Source organism: Chiloscyllium plagiosum, unplaced genomic scaffold (assembly GCF_037043375.1).
Source record: "Chiloscyllium plagiosum isolate Xiang-an unplaced genomic scaffold, Cpla_swu_hap1 HiC_scaffold_18, whole genome shotgun sequence".
In the NCBI taxonomy this organism is placed as follows: domain Eukaryota; kingdom Metazoa; phylum Chordata; class Chondrichthyes; order Orectolobiformes; family Hemiscylliidae; genus Chiloscyllium; species Chiloscyllium plagiosum.
In genome coordinates, this window is record NW_028270156.1 from 111,030,680 (window position 1) to 111,054,732 (window position 24,053).

The following is a 24,053-nucleotide window of genomic DNA, read 5'->3' on the forward strand; positions in this document are numbered from 1 at the left end:
AGCGCACTGAGTAAAGCCCTTCACCAATAGGAGAGGAGAACGCTCCAGTGACACAGTTACAATGCATGGAGACTGATACCAATCACAGTCACTGAGCAAACAGTTCTAGCTTTCAATACAGCACTTTCAGTTCACAATATAAGTGGACTGGACTGGATGTTGACATCACTGGCTATTGGTCACATCTCCCATTACTAATTGCTCTAGTGAAGACAATTGTGAGGGAGAATGATGGATGCTTTCTTATCCCAGGCTAGATGACTCTGCTCTGTTGTACGTTTGCAATGCTGTAACCATCTTACCCCGAATTTCCACCCCTCCACAAAAAAAACACAATCAGGACTTGTTACTGTGCTGATCTCTTCTCCACGGGAACAAACGCCAGCCAACACACTGTCACTGGGCACAGTTGCTCTGCACACAGACAGGAAGTGTGGACTTATCTGAATGTTCCTCCCCCTGCTCTAATAAAGAAACGTTGTAACTTCCAATTATTAATATGCTTCAGTAATTCATTTATACAAATTGACAAACATCTTAATGTAGTGTTATTTGCTATAAAGCAATAATTTTTACACTTTTCCCCCTCAGTCCAAAACCAAAAGTGCGCTTATTCTTTAAGACTTGTGAATTAATGAGTCACGTTTGGCTGGGAGATAGGGCGGAATGGGGGCAGTGGCTATGGAGACTGCATGGGAAGTACAATGACATTCCCCAGTCATCATCACTCTTAACGTCAGATAGAATTAAATATAGTTCACAACAAGGATACATTATATTTTATGTACACACCATTTAATCATTGGGAATACAGATTGAGTAGGGTCACCGCACCTGAAACATAAACGTTGATTTCTCTTCACAGATACTGCCAGACCTGCTGAACTTTCCCTCCAAAGTCTTTTTTTGTTTGAGATTGATCATATTGTTCATATCTTGCAAGATGCTTACTATTAAAACAGATACTAATAACAAAATGTGCAGGGCTATGGGGACAATACAGGAGAATAATAGTAGAGATATCGCTCATTCCAAACTGGAAGACACAATGGGCTAAGTTTTCACCACCTTTGCTGTAATAATTCTATGTTATGCATTGAAAGCTTTTGGAGAGTGGGGAGACAAGCTTGTTCAATGAAGGACACAGATTGTTCCATCATCAAAATCCATCCCGATTATTTCATGGAGTTCAGCTGCCTCTAAACTGCATTTAAAAAAAATAGATTTCCAGAGATTTACAAGATGTTCAGAATTTTGTTTTTCTTTCTATCTTAAAGAAGAAACAGATTTCGGCAGTAATTCAGGTGTCACAGACACACGACTGTAATAGAAACAAGAAAGGACCACATTGTCCAAATTCTTCTGTTTGACAGGGCTCTAAATATCGATGATGTGTTGTATTGTGAGAACTTGCGATGAAAATGTTGAAACAAAACAAAAGTTGCTGTAAATGCTCAGCAGGTCTGGCAGCATCTTTGCAGAGAAATCAGAGTTAACGTTGCATGTCCAGTGCCCTTTCCTCAGAACTGATGATAATACGGAAAATGTTGGTTTATATGCAGAAGGGACTGGATGGTGAGATTGGATGAGAAACCTTCACTGTTCAAGAAAATCGGGATGTGGATTCCTTTCAAAATTAAGAAAAGATTTCTTATACTCTCTCTTCTATCGCTTGATACTTGTTCAGGTTGTACATGTTCTATATATTTCTATATCTCCATCAAGTGCAGACGACATTTTTTTTCTCCCCTACTGTGGTGTTTCAACATTTTCGATTATTTTCTAGCATGTATTTGCTTCCAATTCAAGGTGGATATGAGAATATGGTTTGATCTTCTGCAGTTTGCCTATAACATCGAATTTAATTGAATATTTATCCCCATCACACTCGCTGATTTAAACAAAGAATGAATGAGTCCACGTCCATCCTGCAGATGAAAAATTTCTTCAGCTCTGGCTATTGCAGGGAATGTTACAAAGAACAGTGCCACGCAAAATGCTAATGTTCCACCGCAAGGCGCCAAACCCTAGCTTATCCTAAATTATTATAAGGTTTATAAATAAAACATGTGGAGTGGCAGAGTGTAAAAGGTGAATTCAACAAAGGTGTCGAAAATGCTATTTGTGGCTCCCTCATAAAATGTGTTAATTACATCACTTATAAATTCACCAAAATAGGGAAAGCAAGAAACTGGAATTGTCAAATCATCCTCTGAATAACATGTGGAGAACAGGAAGGAAATCACGGGTTGTTTGTGATATTCAGAAATGACGATTGTGAGAATATGGAGGTGGGGATCAGTGGAATAATGATCCATGTTGTGGATGACACAAAGATGAGCTGGGTGGATCACAGTCCACCACAGAAAGTGTTAGGCTACAGGAGGATATAACCAAATTATCCAAATAGACAGAACAATGGCCTGATGAAATTTAACACCGATAAATTTGAAAGATGCAAGTCAGAAGTAACAAGACAAGTGAGTACTCAAAAGTGAGTATGAAAGAGGACGGCTAAATTTGTTTGTTTTTCTTTGCAACAGAAAACGTTGAGGAGAGAATATGGTACAGGTGGACAAGAGTATAAGGGGTATGGAATGGATGGACATACAGCAGCTTTTTTCCTTAGCCAAAGGGTCAAAAATAAATGGACTCACTTTTAAAGAGAAAGCGAGGGGTTTGAGAGAGGATTTGTGGAATGTGTTTCGAACTGAGAGGGTAGTATGAATCTGGAATGCATTGTCTAGGAGGGTGGTTAATGCAGGTAACCTCTCAAACGTTTAAAAAGCCTTTGGATATGCACTTGCTGGTACAGATGTGATAGGCCTGTTTTTCATTGCATGATTCTTTGCAGTGGCAGCCATGAACACTCTGGTATATTCTGAAACAAGAAGCAATGGCAGTTGCTGCTTTGTTCCTTTGACTGTACTCAGTCAGTAGCAAAATTACAAAGCAGCAGCATCTCATGCAGCTTCAGCACTTACTCAACCAAAGTCAGCCCAGCCATCTCTGGAAATATCCAGGGTAATTCGCATGCTCTGTGCAAGCATTGTCCAACAACAGCACTGATAATATTCTAACTGCTTGCGACCATTATTATAGTTACAGTCATAATTTGAACACAGCTTTTCCTCCATTATAATACAGACCTCTAGCAATAAGGATGTTATTTCTCTGAAACATAATAAATTATTTCCCAGGTATTCCCTTTGACAAACAGCACGTTTTCCTGTATTTTTTCTGCCAGTTTTTTTCTCACAGAATTCCCCACCCCAACCTCTTTCCACTTTACCATTTTCTTGTGCACTGTCTCCCTGATCTCACACACCTCACTCCCTCACATCTCCCACACTCTCCATCCTTATTTATTAATCCCTGATAAACATGCGCCTAATCTCGATAATTTATTACAACTCCCAACTCACATTTTGGACTGATTTGATTCCTTCTCTCGCCATGGTCATTAGACTGGTCGTGTCTGATGTCCTCGATCTTCTACTCAGTTCCTGATCTGCTGCTTTGGTTCTCATTCTCCTGGTTTATTCAAATCCATCTGACTTGCACTAACAAACCTCCCCACAAGGATGTTGGTGCTCGTCCAGTTAAGATACAACCTGTCTTTTTTGTGCAGATGCTCGCTTGCATTGCAAGAGGTCCCATTAATCCAAAATCTGAAACCCCCATCCTTGAACTAGCTTGTTAACAATATGTTAAACTATACTGTCTTCCTCATCCTTCCCTCTTTTCCACATGGCACGGGGAGTAATCCAGAGATTACAGAGGATTGTTTTCTTTCCCTCTCTCTCTCCCCTCTTTCTCTCTCATCCTCTCTCTCTCTCTCTCTCTCGCACCAACCGCCCCCCCCCCCAACCAACACACACACATTCAGAAGACAGAAAGACAGACACCAAATTACTTTGCAGAAGAATACAAATAACCTTAAAATAATCGGAATGATAACTCGAATGAAGGATTTAGTTAAAGGCAGGATGAGAGAAATTGCGCTTCTTCTGGATGTCAGTTTGCTCGCTGAGCTGGAGAGTTCATTTTCAGATGGTTCATCACTATACTAGGGAACATTATCAGTGAGCATCTGGTGAAGTGCTGGTGTTATGTCATGGTTGCTATTTATGTGTTTAGGTTTCCTTGAGTCAGTGATATAATTTCCAGTATTGGTGGTTTTATGTCCGGTTCTTTTTCTCAGGGAGTTTTAGATGGAATCAAAATCGATGTGTTTGTTGATAGAGTTCAGGTTGGAATACTCTGCTTCTAGGAATTCTCGTGCGTGTTTCTGTTTGGCTTGTCCTAGATGGACCCAGTCGAAATGGTGTACTTCCTCATCTGTATGTAAGGATACTAGTGATAGTGGGTCATATCTTTTTTTCTAGATAGCTGTTGTTCATGTATCCAGTTGGCTAGTTTTCTGCCTGTTTTTCCGATGTAGTGCTTGTTACAGTTCTTGCAAGGCTTATTCTTCCTGGAGAAGAACAAACAAATATGTGAACTTATTGCGGTGCTCAAAAGTATGAAAAAACGTTATAGAGTAAAACAGGAATACTCTGTTTCCGTTAGTTGGAATGACAGCATCATTGATTTCTAATTTCAATATTTTTAGCAAAAGATCCAGGTTTGAGATAAGGAAAAACTTCTTTATTGAGAGAATTGTTACGATTTGGAATGGACTGCCTGGGAGAGTTGTGGATGAGGATTAAAAAGAGATTAAAAAGATTTGGCAATATGAATTTAACAGGCTGCAAAGATAAGGCTAGCAAATGGGAAGGCTTTGGAGACATTCCTGGAGTCGATGCACACACAGTGGCCAATGGCCTCCTCCTGCGCTTTAAAGTTTTGCACTCTATCATGTGTCTGATGCGAATAAAAGTCAGGATCCGATTATTTCTCATTGTAAATGTTCACGGAAATATCTGATTATTCAGTGCAGCATAAGCATTTAAAATGCAAGTATTGCAAGACCATCTTCATTATATTGTCTAATTATTAATGAATATTTTAAACGTTGTATTCCAATTACGAAAACAAATCTGTCATTGCTTTGGCACAAGTCTCTTTGAAAAGGTTTGACTTTTCACTCACACGATAAAATGTTTATCGTTTTTGTTCACTGTCTGCATTTCAAATTAAATAACTTTTCTTTCTAAAATTACGCATTTTCAAATTATTGTTCACTGACATTTGATAACACAAATCATTGATTTAGTTTAATACTCACAGTGCATGTTGAATTATAGCCATTTCTAATTCGCTGGCAAATAACTGAAGCTTTGAGGAGAAAGTGAGGTCTGCAGATGCAGGAGATCAGAGCTGAAAATGTGTTGCTGGAAAAGCGCAGCAGGTCAGGCAGCATCATACCCGAAACGTCGATTCTCAATAGCTGAAGCTTGTACATTTCAGTGAGAAATTAAACTGATTGATTGTGTATAAATGTATAAGAAAGCTAATTCTATTTGATTATTCAATCGTTTGCTCACCCTGAACACTTAATCATTCAGAAGCCAACCGCTTTCAAAATGTTGGAGTGACAATGCATTGTTTTGAATCCTGACATTGTGTATGTAATTCTGATCGCCAAAAAAGTTAGTTCCATTTTGTTTGTTCGGTAGAAAATAAAATGTATATTCTTTATTTCTGTGGCAGAAAATCTTGACAGGAGTTTATATTTTAGATCCGTGAATATAGAATCAACCTAATGCTTTTCAGAGATTATAGTACAGTCGAATAATCATAGTTGACGTCTTATTTTTGCCCAATTCACGCAACTTAGCAAACATCTGATTAATAGATGGGTCACCCAACAGATTTCATCTGAAGAAAACAGCAGCAAATGACAAGTCAAGAATCACGTTAATAACTGAACTTGGCGGAGCCTACCTGGTGTAGGACACCACACATAGTGTAATGGCATTCAGGCGAATGGAACAATGAACAACATAACTGGAAGTTTTGGGCTAACGCCTCTTCCCAGCTTCCTGATCTCACACACATCACCCCCTGCCACATTCAACAATTGATAAGAATACACAGGCTGGGTGAAATATAAAACACAGCACAGTACAGCACATTGCAGACTCTTGACGTCCTTGACGTCCTGCCGATCTTTTATCCTATTCGAAGATCAGACTAACTGACATACCCAGACATGCTGGTCCCGTGACACGAACAGTGCACGGTCAGCCATTCTTACTTCCTGTTCTTTTCTGATGTGCAGCTGCCTTGAAATGTCTGTTCAAACGAAACAGATTGAATGAAATTCAAGCAGTCGAGAGGACGTTCGTGACTGTGTATTTCAATCAGGATTTAATGAAGGATGAGATTCCAGAATAACATGAGCAATGAATGAAAAACAGGGTAACACAAGAAATAGCAGTTGAGTACCACATGTGGTTCCAAGAAGGTCTCATGTTATTACCGATAGATTATCAATCCAGACAATCAGCTCCTGTTATTTGGACCCAAGTTCGAATCCCTCCACTGTAGATGGTGGAAATTCAATTCAATAATTTTAAAATATCCCTGGAATTAAGAATCTACCTATGAGAATAAAACCATTGCCGATTTTCAGATTACTAATATCCTTCAATGAATGAATCTTCTATCCTCACCTGGTCTGGCTGACATGCAACTCCAGAGCCAAGGTAATGTCATTGACTCGCAATCGCCCCCTGAAATGGTCTCGTGAGTCATTCAGTTGTACCAATCGTTACAAAGTTTCAATGAAATGAAACCGGCTGGACCACCTGGCATCAAACTGTGCACTGGAAAAATCAACGTTAGAAACATCACTGTAGAACCTCCAAAGTCTTCCTTACTATCATCTAAGGGGTAGAACCAAAATTGGGACAACTGCCTTACAGACTAGTCAAGCAACAGCCCGACATAGTCATACTCACGGAATCATACCTTACAAAATTAACCCAGCCATCACCATCACCATCCCTGGATATGTACTCCCCAAAAGGCAGGACCGATCCAGCAGATGGGGAAGCTCAGTGAGGTAGAGTCGGGAGATAGTTGCTCTGGTAGTCTCCAGAATTGACTCCAGACCTAATAAAGTCCCATGGCTTCATATTAAACATGGATAATGAATTATCTTACTGATTACCACGTAACGTCGTTCCTCATCTGAATCAGTGCTCCTCTATGTTAAACAACACTTGGAGAAAGCAGTGACTGAGGCAAGGGCACAAAGCATATTCTGGGAGATTTCAAAGTCGATCACCAAGAATAGTTTGGCAGCAGAACGACTGATCAGGCTGGGCGGGTCCTAAAGGACATAGATTCTAGATTGGGTCTGCAGCAGGTGGTGAGGCAAAGAACAAGAAGGAAAAAAAATCATATATGACCTCATCCTTACCAATCTACCAGCTGCGGATGTATCTGTCCATGACAGTATCGGTAAAAGTCTCGCGGTCACATTCAGAATAAACTCTATTGTGTTGTGTGGCACTATCACCATGCTACATGGCACAGATTTTGAAGAGATCTAGCAACTCAAGACTGACCGTCCATAAGACACTGTGAATCAATAATAGCAGCAGAACTGTACTCAAACACAAACTGTAATGTCACGGCCCATCATATCCCCCCACTCAACCATTACCATCAAGGCAGAGGATCAACTCTGGTCCAATGGAGAGTGCAGGAGGGCATGCCAGGAGCAGAACCAGGAATATACAAAGATAAAATGTTAATCTTCTGAAGCTTCCAAATAGAAATACTTGCGTGCCAAATAACATAAACAGCAAGGGACAGACAGAACTGAGCTATTCCACAACAAATACATCAGATTTAAGCTCTACAGTCTTCCTAACCTGATCATGGATGGTGGTGGACGATCAAACAACTCACTGGAGTAGGAGTCTCCACAAATATCCCCATCCTCAACGATGGAAAAGCCCAGAACATCGGTGCAAAAGATAAGGCTGAAGCTGTCGCAGAAATCTTCAGTCCGAAGTTTTGAGTGGATGATCCACTTCGGCATCCTCTCCTGGTCCCCATCATTACAGATAGCAGTCATCAGTCAATTCGATTGACTGATATCAAGAAACTGTTGAAGGCACTGGATACTGCAAAGGCTATAACCCTGATAACATGCCGGCAATAGTCCTGAAGACTTGTATTCCAGAACTTCCCACTTCCCTAGACAAGCTGTTCCAGTACGGTTAAAAACCGACAATGGGAAAAAAAATTGCTCAAGTATGTTCTGTACATAAAACGCAGGACAAAGTCGACCCATCCAAATACCACCTCATCAGTGTACTCTCCATTATCAGTAAAGTGATGGAAGGGCTCATCAACAGTGCTATCAAGCAGCACCTACTCAACTATAACCAGCTCAGTGACGCCCATTTTGTGTTCCACCAGGGACACTCAGCTCCTGACCTAATCACAGCCTTGGTTCAAACATCGAAAAAAGAACTGAATTCCAGCTCTTGACATCAAGGTTGCATTCTGACAAATGTGACATCAAGGACCTCAAACAAAAAGGGTATTACGGGCCAACACTCCATTATTTGAGTTTTACCTGACAGATAGGAAGATGGTCATTGTTGTTGGAGGTCAGTCATCTCAGCTCCAGAACATATCTGCAGTAGTCCCTTAGGATAATGTTCTAGGTACAAATATCTTCAGCAGCTTCAACAATGACCTTCCTTCCATCATAAGGTCGGAAGTGGGGATTATCCAGGCTTGGGCTGACAAGTGGCAAGTAACATTCGTGCCACACAAATCCAGACAATGACCATCACGAATAAGAAACAATATAACCACTTGTTATTCAGCAGCATTATCGTATCTAAATTTCCCCACTGTCAAAATCTTGGGGGGTATCATTGACCATCAACTGAACTGGACTCACCACAGATAAGTGCAGATCAGAGGCTAGGAATACTGCGCGATTAACTCACCTCCTGACTTCCCAAAGCCTGTCCAACATTTACACGGCACAAGTCAGGAATGAGATGGAATAATCCTCACTTGCCTGAATGAGTGCAGCCCCAACAACACTAAAGAAGCTTGACACCATCCAGGATAAAGCAGCCCATTTGATTTGCACCACATCTACAAGCATTCATTCCCTTTCACCACGGTCGCTCAGGAACAGCAGTACGTACTATCTACTAGACACAATGCAGATATTCCACAAAGATCCTCAGAGAGCTCATTCCAATTTCACGAACACTTCCATGTAGAATGACAAGGGCAGTCGACTTTTGAGAACACCACCAACTTAACATTCCCCTGAAAACCAGTCAACATCCTGATTTGGAAATATATCGACGTTCCTTCCCTGTTGCTGGTTCAAAACACTAAAATTCCCTCCTTAATCACAACGCACAGCATGTAGATTGCACCAGTCGGGAAAGTAGCTCACCACCACCTTCTCAAGGGCAACTCGGGACGGGCAAGAAATACTGGGCCCATCCAGTGATGCCCACATCCAAAAACGATTTTTTTTTAAAAAGTTCCAAGTTGAGCATCTCGATGGGACAGATTATCTGATTTGAACACAAACAGGAAAGCAGTGTTTCTAATATTGAACATTTTAGACTTTTTCTGTTATTAGAAGGGTGTTCCGTATTCGATTATATATTGTTGATGAATGCTGTGATAAATGTAACTTTTTAGTTAAAATCAACAATACTGGTGTAACAGGCTCAATCCTTCGAAATGACTAGATTGCAAATGACAATCATCGTAGAGACAATGTACTCCCGCCCGGTGAGACTCACAGATACTAGCTTACATTCAACAGATTAATGGACTACTAGCTACACTGAATCCTCCCACCGTCTATTGCACAGGGGTTACCATTGACCAGAACGTGAAATCAAATCATCTTACAAATACAAGAGCAGATCAGAGACTTACAATTATGCACTGTTCTGTTTTAGCACCGTCTCTCTGTCTTGTGGAAATATGTTCTACACACGGACTGTATCAATCTTTGCAGTAATCGATCAGTTTCAATCAGATGGACCCCGCCCCCCGCCATTCTTCTAAGTTCCATCGAGTACATACACTGCCGCTCACATGACAAGCCGTCATCCCTCAGCAGCTCACAATACCCCAAAAGCTGTCTGACCAAAGTCCATTACATTCTCAGCAGTATGTCTCCTCTCTCGTATTCTTATTCTCTTGAAATGAATGCGAACATTGCTTTTGCTTTCATAACTGCCAACTGAACCTGCACATTAACCATAAGTGAGGACGAGTGTTTCAAAATCCTTTTGTTCTTCAGATTGAATGGATCCTATTAGAACATAGTGTCTGCCTCTATTCAGCCTATCAAAGTGCATAATCTCACATGATTCCATATTGTGTTCCATTAGCCACATGTTCTCCCACAGTCCGAAACTGTCCAAGTCTTTCAGCAGCCTCCCCATTTCCTCAATATCATCTGCGCACCTAACCATCACTGCATCATCTTCAAACTTAGCAAAACTGCCTTCAGGCCCTTTGTCCATTTTGTCCATGTATAATACATTTCCTGGCTCCCTAAAGACTGGCCACCATCGACAAGGAACAACGCTCAAGGTGCTTGACTCCATTCATGTTGAAGAAATGGCTTGAGTGGAATTACACCTGCAAAGTCTTCACTCCCTGCACCACTGACTCTCAGTAGAAGCACACCCTGCCCCGTTTTGTTGTGAGTTTACTTCATTATGGCGCACAATCCCAGTCTATTGATGGCATTCTGTCTGGCCACTAACTGTGTGGTGTTTACACCAAGCAATGTCACTGTGTGTTGATATCGATGGAGGGAGGTGAGGGAAGGAATGTCTATAATGAATAACTGTGTGACTGCCAGGCTGAAACCTGCCCCGACAGCCTCGGATGTATCTGTGCCCGCTGTCACCGCTGCAGACATGATCAGTCTTTCTGAGAGTCAAGGCAAGGGAAGTGACAGACCTGGACGATGATCCCGGTTGTGTACTCAGATCCTGTGAGGACCAACTGATAGAGGTATTCACATACAACTTCAGCTTCTCCCTCTTACAAGCCGAAGTGCCAACCTGCATCGAAAAGATCACCATCATCCTCGTAAGTGAGAAAGCACATGTAATGTGCCTTAATGACTACCGCCCAGTGGCTCTGACCTCAATAAACATGGAGTGATTTGAAAGGCTGGTTATGGCCCACATCACCTCCAGTTTCCCAGCCTGAACTGATCCCTTATAATTTGTCGACTGATGTAACAGGCCCAGAACGGATCCAATACCCCGATCTCTGCACACATCCCTGGGACATCTGGACAGCAAGGACACCTACACCAGACTCCTGCTCATTGACGACAGCTCCACCTTAAACATCATTGTCCCCTCAAAATTCTATGACTTTAGTCACGACTCTACCCTCTGCAACTGGATCCCCCGGTTTCTGACCAGCAGACCGCAATTAGTGAAGGTAGGTATCTGCACCTGGACCACAATCACACTCAACACTGGATAACCCAAGAATGCGTCCTCAGCCCCCTCCTTTACTCCCTGTACACACACGGCTGTGTTTCCAAATTCAAAACAACGCCAGCTGCAAGTTCGCTGATGACAAGCCCAGGTAAATACAGATATCCCCTACTTTTCAAAAGTTCATTTTTCACCGCTTCCCTTTCCAAATGACTACATTAAGACCTGTTTTCGCTAATCAAAATAAATCCAAAGAGGATTTTCACTTTTACGAAGAAAGCCGATTTTTCCCCATACAAATGAATGCCTCTTCACTTTACACCATATCAGCTTATGAAAGGAACACTGTACTTTCAGATAGTGCGGGAAACCGGTATATGTCTAAGACAAAGTTTAAAGCGATTTTATCTCCCTGTCTCTCTTCCCTGAGTGTGGTCATCTTCTTATATTCCTTAATGGGATATGGGTATCACGGCTGGGCCAGCATTACTTCACTTTTCTATTTGTTCTTGAGAAGACCATGAGCCATTGTAGTCCACGTGTTTTATTTGATTTGATTTGATTTATATTTAGTCAAATGTACAATGGAAAGCTTTGTTTTGTGAGTCGTGCAGGAACATGATAGTAGACAAAAAACACAGCTCATGGGGTACTTCAACAGAGTGAGGCATATTAGGTTAAAGCTGCACAGGAGATGTGCAAAGCAAGATCGCTATTAGCAAGACTAGTATTATTTGAAGTTAAAGATGTCAATTCGTCAGTCTAATTACAGTAGGGAAGAAAATGTTCCTGAATATGCTGGTCGATGTTTTCAAACCGCTCTATCTTCTTCCTGTTTGAAGAGGTTGTAGGAGATCATTAGCGGTTTGTGAGTGATTTTCTTTTTGCTACCAGCGTTTCGGCGACAATGAGACGTATAAATGGATGGAAGGTTGCCTTCCGTGATGCTCTGTGCTTTGCACACAACCGTCTGTAGTTTCTTATGGTCCTGGGCAGAGCAGTTACCATGTAACGCGAATAGAATGCTTTCAGTTGCCACTATACAGAATAACAGTAAGAGATAAAGGTCATTCTAAGCTGGAAGAGACAATGGGTTGAGTTTCCTCAACCTTTGCTGTAATAATTCTGTGATATGCATTGAAAGCTTATGGAGGGGGGATACAAGCTTGTTCAATGAAGGACACAGAGTATTCCATCATCAAAAATCGATTCTTATTATGTCATGAAGTTCAGTTGCCTCTAAAAGGTGTTTAAAAACAAAGTGGTTTTCTGAGATTTACAGGATATTCAGAAACATATTTTTTTTCTCTTTGAATCTTATATAAGAAACAGATTTCGCCCTTAATACACGTGTCACAGACACACCAACTGTAATAGGACCATAGTGTCCAAATACAACCAAGGTCAACATATGGACCTGTCAAGAAACATGAGATATAATGATATGCAAACATGAGATACAAACTGAAAATGGTGGAGAAGCGAAATAAAAAGATGAGGAAGTATCTGCAGAGAGCAACAGAGTTAACATATTGATTATGATGTGACACTTCTGAAAAGTCAAAGGTGAATTCTGTGTATCTCTACTCAGATTCTGCCAGATTTGTTGAGTTTTGCTCCAGCTCTTTCGATTTCCTTTTCTTTCTGAACTGTGACAAATTTTCTGAACGATAACAGCAAAGCCCCTGTCTCACTTGGATCTCGAATAATTTGTTATGGACATTAAATGAAAAATTACAAAGTTCCTATGTTTGACAAGGCTCTAAATATTGATGACGTATTGGATTGTGAGAACTTGCCATGAAAATGTTGAAACAAAAACGGAAGTTGCTTCTAAAGCTCAGTAGGTCTGGGAGCATATGTGCTGAGAAATCACAGTTAACGTTTCTCAGAACTGATGGTAGCTCGGAAAATGTTGGTTGATATGCAGAAGAGGCTGGACAGCTGTTAATGGAGATTGTTAGTAGCTAACATTAGAGAGTGTGTAATGGAAGGCGATGTGAGAACTAGGCCTGATGTATCATTGGTCAGGGAAGAGGACATTGGGGAGTTCAGGGCCGAAAGCTATTGAACTTGATTTTGAGTCTGAAGGGCTGTAGGGTCTGCACACGGTAAATGAGGCGTTGTTCTTCGAGTTTGCATTGACTTTTCCTGGAACACTACAGCAAGCCTGACTCAGAGATATTGGCCAGGGAACAGGATGCGGTATTAAACTGACAGGCAACTGGAAGCTCAGGGTCATTTGTATAGGTACACTTTGGACGTTCAGTGAAGCTGAAAATGTGTTGCTGATAAAGCACAGCAGGTCAGGCAGCATCCAAGGAAGAGGAGAATCGACGTTTCGGGCATAGGCCCTTCATCAGGAATGAGGAAAGAGCCATTCCTGATGAAGGGCTTATGCCCGAAACGTCGATTCTCCTCTTCCTTGGCAGCAACACATTTTCAGCTCTGATCTCCAGCATCTGCAGACCTCACGTTTTCCACGTTCAGTGAAGCGGTCACCCAGTCCACCATTAGTTTCCCCAGTCTAGGGGAGACCACATTGTGAGCAGCGAATCTATTAGACTACATTGTGGGAAACGTCGGTAAGGTGCTGCTTCATTGGTGCGGTGTGGTTGAGCCCTTGGATATTGAGAAAGGAGGACAGAAGTGCGAAACTGTTACACCTTCGGCAGGGGCAAGAGAAGTGCCTCTGTGGTGTGGGGTGAGGGCGTAATTTTGGGAGTGAATAAAGAGTGAACCAGGGTGTCCTGGCTCTTCCAGAAGGCGGACAAGAGAGAGGAGGGAAATACATATCTGGTGATGACATCTTGCTGGAGGTGGGGGAAATAGCGGCTGATGATCCTCTTCATGTGAACGCTGGTGGGATGGTAAGCCAGGACAAGAGGAATTCTCTCGCTGTTGCAGGAGGGTAGAGAGAGGCTGATGATAGAAGTGGAGGAGGTGGGTCAGACCTGGTTGAGGGCCCTGTCAAGAGCATTGCAAGGGAAATCCTCAGTTGAGGAAGAAGGTGGACATTTTGGAGACCACATTTTTGAAATTGACATCATCAGATGCAATGCAATGGAGACAGACTAACTGGTAGAATGGAATGAAGTCTTTGCAGCAAACAGCGTATGAGTGTGTATACTCCAGGTAGCTGTGGCCATCGGTGAGTTAATACTGGATGTTAGTGGCCTGTCGATCCCCAGAAATGGAAACAGAGATACCGAGGAAAGGAAGGGATGAGTCAGAGAAAGACTAGATGAAAGTGAGGGAGGGATGCAAATTGGAAGTGAAATCGATGTTTTTTTTTACTAAGTTAGGACAAGAGAGGGAAGCAGAATCGATTATATCATTTATGTGTTGGAGAAAGAGTTGTGGATAGAGCTGGAAAGGAACTGGAACAGGGAATGGTCTACGTACCCCATGAAGAAACAGGTTTGACTGGGGCCCACGTGTGTATGCATGCACCCCCCCTCTGTGTGGCAGGATCAGGCTGAAGCAATGGGTCTGCCCGGGCAGTTCTGTTTGTGGATTTTCAGGAGGAGATTCAAATGAGCTCTGCTATCAGAGGACCATCAGCTTGGGGACTGTTATGTGGTGGCAGGTGGGGTGCAAATGACCAAATGAAATGTGGTCAGTTTATCATAGTTGATACAATGGCCTGATGTGCCATGATAGGGTCATGGTCCAGCAGGTGACATGAGGAGGTATCTGAGAGCTGGCGCTCAGTCTGTGCAATGTAGAGGTTAGTCCACCAGACTACAGTAACACCACCCTTACCAGCACGGGCTGAATAACAAAGTCAGGGTTGGATCAAAGCACACGGCGTTCAGCCTGTTCAGAGTGTAATTTGTGGATTGGGTGAGGAGATGCAGAGAAACTAAAACAACCAATGTCACATCGAGCATTCTCAATGAACAGATTGAGTTCAAGCAAACGCCAGAGCGAGAGGTCCAGGTGGAGGAAGAGTATCGGAGCTTGGCGAAGAGTATGTGGGATAGAGAGTGGAATCTTTGCCCAAAGAAATGGGTACCAAGGAGAAGACGGTGGAAGAAGAGTTCAGCATCATGCCGTGCCAGAAATTCATTAAAGTGGGGACAGAGTGGGATAAAGTTCAGACCTTTTCTAAGTACAGGACATTCAACATCAGAGTGTGGAAGGTTTGGAGGGATGGTGCAGATACGACAGCAGGTGCATTTGGGGGAGGGGATACAGTCAGAGTGCAGGGCACCGGTCGGGAGGCAGGTTTCGAGGCGTCATAGGCACCTCTGTATTATTGCATCTTGTGGGCCCCATATATCTGATGAGCATGGCGAATGAGCCGGAGAAAGAAAGAGACTTGGAGAGTGGTGTAGCCTTGAGCAAATGGGGTGTGATGCTTTTGGACTGATAAAATGTTGATATCACTGGCACTGACATCACACGATCAGTCCTCAAAAAGTAACTGGTTGAAAATTATCTGAATCGTAATATTATTGTAATGCACTGATTTCATTGGGGTGACACTCAACCAGCAAGGCCTTACCTTTCTGAGATTTTAAACCAAACTGTAAAAACATAATATATGTTGATATTATTAACAGGACAAAGTCATCCATGGTTTTGGAAAGTACTAGAAGGGCATAGTGTATTTGTCATTCCCAAAAGCTCTGGGGAAGGTGCCATTGCTCAGTGAGGAAATTACCAGCACAGAATTTCCTCCGATTCCGATTGACCACAGTTTACTCAGGGTCCCTGATGTCACATGAGTCAGATACTACTTTGATTCAAGGGAAGTGACTCTGATCGCACCTCAAACGGCATTGGAAAATCCTTAAAATAATAAAAAGCAAAAGGATAGAACATGGCTTGTTTGAACAGTGTGTTCACTGTCCTCACAAATTTAAAGGAAAGCTGATACATGGACTTCTGATTCTGAGGAAAGATTCATCCTATTTGAGATGCGGCTGTTTGGTTAAGCGCTGTGATACAGAGACAGAAAAACACTCCACTCTGTACCATGGGGAACAAAACCATCCTGTTCACGGTGCATCAGGCAGTGACAGAAATACACTCTTTTCTGTTCAGATTGGATATTGATCATCCCAATCTCATCATTTACTAATGATCAATAGCAGCACAGAAGCCAGCAGCTCCCATCATCCCAGTTGGAAGGCAAATAGTGAACGCGATGGTCAGATGAAGTGGGAGTAATTGGGGAATTTGTGTAACTTACAGTGGGAGTGGCAGAAGAAGGGTATAAGGGAGATCATCAGTGGAAGAGTATGTAGCAGCAGAAGGGGTAGTGCAAGGAAAGTAGGAGTGTAAGGAAAGAGTAGGACGGAGGACGAAGAATGGCAGATGAAGTTTTAGTGACAGGGAAAAAATTGTTTTTGAGGAAGCGGGGTTGTGTGCAAAAGTATCACTGTTCAGAAAAATCAAGATCTGGTTTCCATTCAAAATTAAGAAAAGAATTCATGTACTTTCTTTTCTATCACTTGATTCTGGTTCAGATTGTACATGTACACTATATTTCTGTATCTACATCAAGTGCAGACGACATGTTTTTTTTTCTCATCTAGTGTGGTGTTTTTGAATTTTGTTACAATATGTATTTGCTTCCAATTCAAGGTAGACATGACAAATGATTTGATCTTGCGCAGTTTGTCCATAACATATAATTTAATTGCATATTTATCTCCTCACACTGGCTGATTTAAATAAACGATGAATTAGTCTGTGTCCATCCTGCAGATGTAAAGTTTCTTCTTTTCTGGCTATTGCAGTAAATGTAACAAAGAACAGTCCCTCCAAAATGCTAATGTTCCAGTGCAAGGTGCTAAAAGCTAGTTCATCCTAAATTATTTACATGCTTTATGACTAAAACATGCAGAGGGGCAAAGTGTAAAAGGTGAATTCAACTCTGTCGAAAATGTTATTTGTGGCTTCCTCAGAAAGGATGTTACCCACATCACTCTGCAAATTGACCAAAATAAGAAAAGCCAGACACTGGAATTCTCAAATCTTCCTCTGGATAAGATGTGGAGAACAGGAAGCATATCACGGTTGATTTGTGATATTCATAAATGATGATGGTGAGAATGTGGAAGATGTGGGTGGCCGGTGGCAGTGGAATGATAAAAAATGTTGTGGATGGCACAAAGCTGAGCTGGGTGGCTCACAGTCAGGAGGAAAGGGTTAAGCTACAGGAGGATAGAAACAGATTATTCAGATAACCAGATAAATGGCCGATGAAATTTAACACTGTTAAATGTGGGATGGTGCATGTCAGAAGTAAAAAAGACAAGTGAGTACTCAATCTATGAATGGGTAGGGCTAAATTTACTCGTTTTTCCTTTGCAGCAGGAAGGTTGAGGAGGGAAAATGGTACAGGTGTACAAGTGCATAAGGGATATGGATAGGCTGAACAGACAGAAGCTATATCCCTTAGTCAAAGGGGCAATAACAAAGGGACGCATTTTTGAAGTGAAAGGCAGGGAATTGAGAGAGGATTTGTGGAATGTGTTTCGCACTGAGACGGTGGTATGAATCTGAAATGCATTGTCTAGTTGGTTCGTTGAGGGAGGTAACCTCACAAACGTTTAAAAAGCCTTTGGATGTGCACTTGCTGGTGCAGATGTGATAGGCCTTTTCTTTGTTGCATGATTCTATGCGGTGGCAGCCATGAAGACTCTGATATATTCTGAGGTAGTAAGCAATGGCAGTTGCTGGTTTGTTCCTTTGACTGGACTCAGTAAGTGGTGAGATTACAAACCAACATCATCTCATGCAAGTTCTCACAATGCACTTACTTAACCTAGGGCATCTCTGGGAACATCCAGGATAATTCACATCCTCTCAAGCATTGTCCAACAACAGAACGAACACTTTGCCCACCATTATTATAGCTACAGCAATATCATGGACATAGCTTCTCCTTTAATATAATGCATACTTTTAGCTATAAGGGTTCTAATTCTCTGAAGCATAATAAATTCCTTCCCAGGTATTCACTTTGACAAAAAGCAAGCTTTCCTGTTTTTTTGGAGCCAATTATTTATAACAGAATTCCCCACCCCACTTCACCACGACCTCTTTCCCCTTTAATATTTTCTTGTGCACAGTCTTCCTGATCTCACACATCTCAATCCCTCACAGCCCCCACACTCCCCATCCTTATTTGTGAATCCCTGATAAACCTGCCCCTCTTCTCTATCATTTATTCCAACTTACATCTCACAATGTGAACTGATATGATTCCTTCCCTCAGCATGGTCATTAGACTGGCCGTGCCTGATGTCCTGTTCACCTCGACCTTCTACTCAGTTTCTGACCTGCTGCTTTGGTTCCCATACTCCTGCTTAATTAGTTTAAATCCATTCGACTTGCACTAGCAAACCTCCCCACAAGGACGGTGCTGCTCCTCTAGTTAAGATGCAACCTGTCTTTTTTGTACAGGTCCTTCCTGTCCTGAAAGAAATCCCAATGATCCAAAAATCTGAAACCATCAACCCTGAACTAGCTTTTTAACATGTTAAGCTACACTGCCTTCCTAATCTTTGCCTCTTTTCCATGTGGCACGGGGAGTAATTCAGAGATTGAAGAGGATTGTTCGGTCTCTCTCTCACACACACATTCACACAGACAGACAGACAGATGCCACATTGCTTTGCAGAAGAATACCAATAACCTTATAAATAATCAGAATGATAACTGAAATAAAGGATTTAGTTAAAGAAAGGATGAGAGAAATTGCGTTTCTTCTGTATGTCAGTTTGCTCGCTGAGTTGGAGAGTTGATTTTCAGACGGTTCATCACTATACTAGGGAACATTATCAGTGAGCTTCCAGTGAAGTGCTAGCGTTTTTTTCCGAATTTATATTTAAGTGTTTAGGTTTCATTGAGTAAGTGATATAACTTCCAGTATTGGTGATTTCATGTCTGGTTCTTTTTCTCAGAGAATGTTAGTTGGAATCAAAATCGATGAGTTACTTGATGGAGTTCCGATTGGAATGCCATACTTCTAGGAATTCTCGTTCGTGGCTCTGTTTGCCTTGTACTCGATGGGTGTGCAGACCCAGTCAAAATGGTATACTTCCTCATCCATATGTAGGGATACTAGTAATTGCTGGTCATGTCTTTTTTCTGGCTAGTTGTTGTTCATGTACCAGGTGGCTAGTTTTCTGCCTGTTTTTCCAATGGAGTGTTTGTTACAGTTCTTGCAAAGCTTATTCTTCGTGGAGCAGAACAGACAACGATGTGAACTTATTGCGATGTTTAAAATTATGAAAAAAATGTTGCAGAGTAAAACAGGAATACTCTGTTTCCGTTAGTTGGCATTACAGCATCATTGATTTCTAATTTCAAGATTTTTAGCAAAAGATCCAGGAGTGAGATAAGAAAAAACGTCTTTATTGAGAGAGTTGTTAGGATTCGGAATGGACTGCCTGGGAGAGTTGTGGATGAAGATTAAAAAGAGAACTGGTTATGTATTTGGAAATATGAATTTAACAGGCTGAAGATAGGGCTGGCAAATGGGAGGCGCTTGGGAGACATTACTTGAGCTGGTGCACACACAGTGGCCAATGGCCTGCTCCCATACTTCAAAGTTTTGTATTCTGTCGTGTGTCTGATGCGAATAAAAGTCAGTATCCCATTATTTCCCGTTGTAAATGTTCGCAAATACCTGATTATGTGGTGCAGCATAAGCATTTAAAATGCAAGTATTGCAAGGCCAGCTTCATTGTGAAGTCCAATTATTACTCAGAACATGAATATTTCAAAATTTGCATTCCAATGACGAAAACAAAATCTGCCATTTTTTGGGAAAAACATAGCTGGGCGACCACCCGGAATGGCGAATGGAGTAGGCATGGAGCGCAGAAATCTCCTGTGGCCATTACTCTCGAAAACAAGTATAACATTTTGGATTCTGACTTTGTGTGTGTATTGGCAGATGGGGGAATGGGTGTCAGGAAATCAGCAGTAGCCAGGTTGGTTGCATTATGACTGGCTCTGGGGAGTAGCAGGAAAAGATAACGGTAAACAGGGTCTTAGGGATTGAAGAGTCGATTCTTAGGGGGACAGATCAGAGATTCTGTGGCCTCAAACGGGAATCCAGGATGGTGCGTTGCCTCTCAGGTGTCAGGGTCCAAAATGTTTTGAGTGGCTGCTGAATGTTCTCAAGGGGAAGGGGGAGCAACCAGAAGTCATTGTGCAGGTTGGCACAAATGACCCAGGTAGACAAAGAAATGTGGTTCTCCAGAATGATTACCAGCATCTAGGAGAAAAGTTAAAAACCAGGACCTCGACAGTGGTAATCACCTGCTTACTTCCAGTGTCATGAGCTAGTGAAAGTAGGAATAGGATGATATGGCAGATAAAGATGTAACTAAAGAATTGGTGCAAGAGGAGGGACTCATAATTTTAGATAATTTGGAGCTTTTCTGTGACAGAGATGACCTTTTCAAGAGGGACTGGTGGCACATGCACTGGAGGGGGGAACCAATATCTTCGAAGCCAGTTTAGCTAGTCTTACAAGGGAGTGTTTAAGCGAGATTGGCAGGAGGTGGTATCCTCAAGAGCAGGGAGGCAAATGTGAGGCTGGACGGTGATACAGTATTCAGAATAGTACGTTGAAGAGATAGATCAGGTTGGAATACGATAGGGAGCAAGGAATGCCTATGGATTAAATTGCATTTATTTCAATGCAAAAGGACTAACAAGTAAGACCAATGTACTCAGGGTGTGGATACGTAATCGGCGCTGGATAGAGTAGCTATTACAGAAACATGGCTGAGGGATGGATAGGACTGACAGCTTAATGTACCAGGAAAAGTGTATGAGGAGGTACAGAGATAGTGGAAAGAGTGGACGGGAGTTTCATTTCTGATAAAGGGGAGTATCACAGCAGTGATCAGAGATAAAACAACTGATGAATCATCCAGTGAGGCTTTGTAGGCAGAACTAAGACAAAAGAAGGGGATGGTGACATTAATGAGGTTGTACTATAGGCCCCTAAATAGTTAACAGGAATAACAGGTTCAACAATATAGCAGAGATTGGGGAGACTTGCAGGAACATCCGGGTTGTCATAACAGCGGTTTTATTTTTGATAACACAGACTAGAACTGCCAGAGCATTAATAGATTTGATGGGATGGAATCAAGTAAGTGCGTCAGGAAACTTCCGTCAAGCAGTATGTCGAGGGTCCTAATCGGGAAGGGGCAAAATTTGACTTACTTTTAAGAACTAGGTCAGGACAGGTGAGTGAGGTGATAGTAGATGTGCACTTTGGGACCAGTGACCATAATTCTATTAATTTTAAAATAGTTATGGAGTGGGGAAAAATTGGTCCACAGATTCAAGTTCTAAATTGGGGAAAGGTTAATTTTGATGGACTTAGACAGGATTTTGCAGGGGTTGATTAGAGTAGTCTGCTTGCAAGCAAAAGGACCTCCAACAAATGGGAGTTTAAGATCGATATTTCCTGTGAGTGTAAAAGGAAAGTTGACAGGAATGAGGAACCCTGATTGACAAGAAATGTTTAGGCTTTGAACAAACAAAATGAGGAGGCGTGGCTCAGGTAGATGCAGTTGGAATGAAGGAAATCCCTGGAGGTACACAGGGGATATAGGAGTTTACTGAAGGAGGAAATCAGGAGGGCCAATAGGGGGTATGAGATAACCTTGACTGAGAAGATCTGGGTGAATCCAAAGTGGCGCTTTAAATATATTAAAGGAAAAGCATAAACTAGAGAGAGAATAGGACCTCTCAAAGACCAAAGTGGACATGTATGTGTTGTACCGTAAGAGATAGGCGATGCCCTCAACAAATATTTCTCCTCTATGTTTACAGTGGGGAAAGACATGAATACATGGGAATTTGAGGAAATTAGTGGTGATATCTTGGGGACAGTCCATATCACAGTAGAGGGTGTATTGGGTATACTAGAATGTTTGAAGTTGGAGAAATCTCATGCCTTACCAGATATATCCAAGAACACTGTAAGGGGCTAGAGAAGAATTTGCGGGGGGCCTGCCTGATAATTTTGATCATCAGTTACCACAGGTCACTGTGAGTGTCTTTTTGTATGTGTCTGTGTATGTGTATGTTTCTGTGTATACAAACTGCATCTCAGTATAGATTGAAATATAAATATTAATGTACATATTTGTCCACACTGCTTGCCACGTATCTTTCCATCATAGCTTGAGTAAGTTTGCTTTGGTAAATTACTTTGCCAAATTAAAGATATCTACCTGACTTGTGCCTAGCAAAGAACCTGACCAAGACCGAGAACTACATCATTGGCCATATCACCAACGGAGTTACATTTAAAATGTGTCATGACCAATGGAGGAGCTGGAGTAGAAAATGAAACAGAAACCTCTCCAAACCCAGTCTGAACAGGGATGACGAGAAATTCACAGCTGTTTGAGTGGGAATGCTCTTGCCCAGAAGTTTATGGTGCCTGTGTGTTTGCATTTATTCAAAGCCGTGCTACTTTGACATTGGATGATAAAGGACAATGAACTACAGACAGGAAAGTGAGGCTGAGACCATAACATGATCAGCCACAATCTTATTGCCTGGTGGAGAATTCACAAAGTGTCTAATGACCAACCCTTCTCCTCAGTCTCATGTTCCTATGTTCCACTGAACCTCTCAAACCTGATGGACAGGAACAGTCGGAGACCATTTATCCCAGTAACCTGGTGCACAGAAACAGCGGAGACCATTCAGCGGATGAAGACTGTCACACATAGTTTGACATGGCGTTGGAAAATATTCTTGGGAAAAGAAAGGGTAGGTGACGGTGTGAAACATCTCACTCCTCTGTCTTTACAGAACTGTCTTCATTTGTTGGTCATGTTGCCGATCCAGATTCATCGTAAATACAGCACCCATGCCTCACCCAGAGATAGCCCACAAAATCATCTGGTCTTCCTGACTGCAGCATCCAATAACAGAATTTCCAGGAAAATAACTTCCCAATAACAGAATGAGAGAACATCAGATACGCAAATACGTCATTCAGCCCTCCTGGCCTGTCTTTCGCTTCAATATGATCATAGCTGATCTGCAAAAGCCACAACGCCTCTCTTATGCTCAATCCCTGCAGTCCTCAACATTATGATACCTCATATATCCATTGTGCCCCCTTCCAAATATCTTAGTAATCTACCTCCCCTACCGCTCTGGAATACAGAACTCCCGACAGTCACTATCCTCTGTGAGAAGGGAACACTTCACAAACACACCTTGACCTATTCACATGAATAAAAGATATGAACACGTGGTAAGAGTGACTGGCCCTGGTATCAAGGCAGGATTTAACTGTGGATGGTATTAAGGAACCAGAATACAATGGAATGTAATGGGAATGAATTGTAAACTCCCCATTGGTTAGAGACATTCAGAGGAGAAGGGAAGATATTTGTGATTGGTCACAGGATATCTCTGCCTACATCCTCAAGTTAGCTCTCTTCAGCTGTTTCAACTTCTTTCCCACATCTTATGGACCGAAGTGGAGATGTTCTCTGCAGATCACACAATATTAAGAATAATTTGTCACGTGTCCACTGCTGAGGCAGTTCGTGTCCATGTGCAGCAGGGCCTGAAAAGCATCCAAACTGTGTTGTTAAAGTGAAGGTAACATTCATG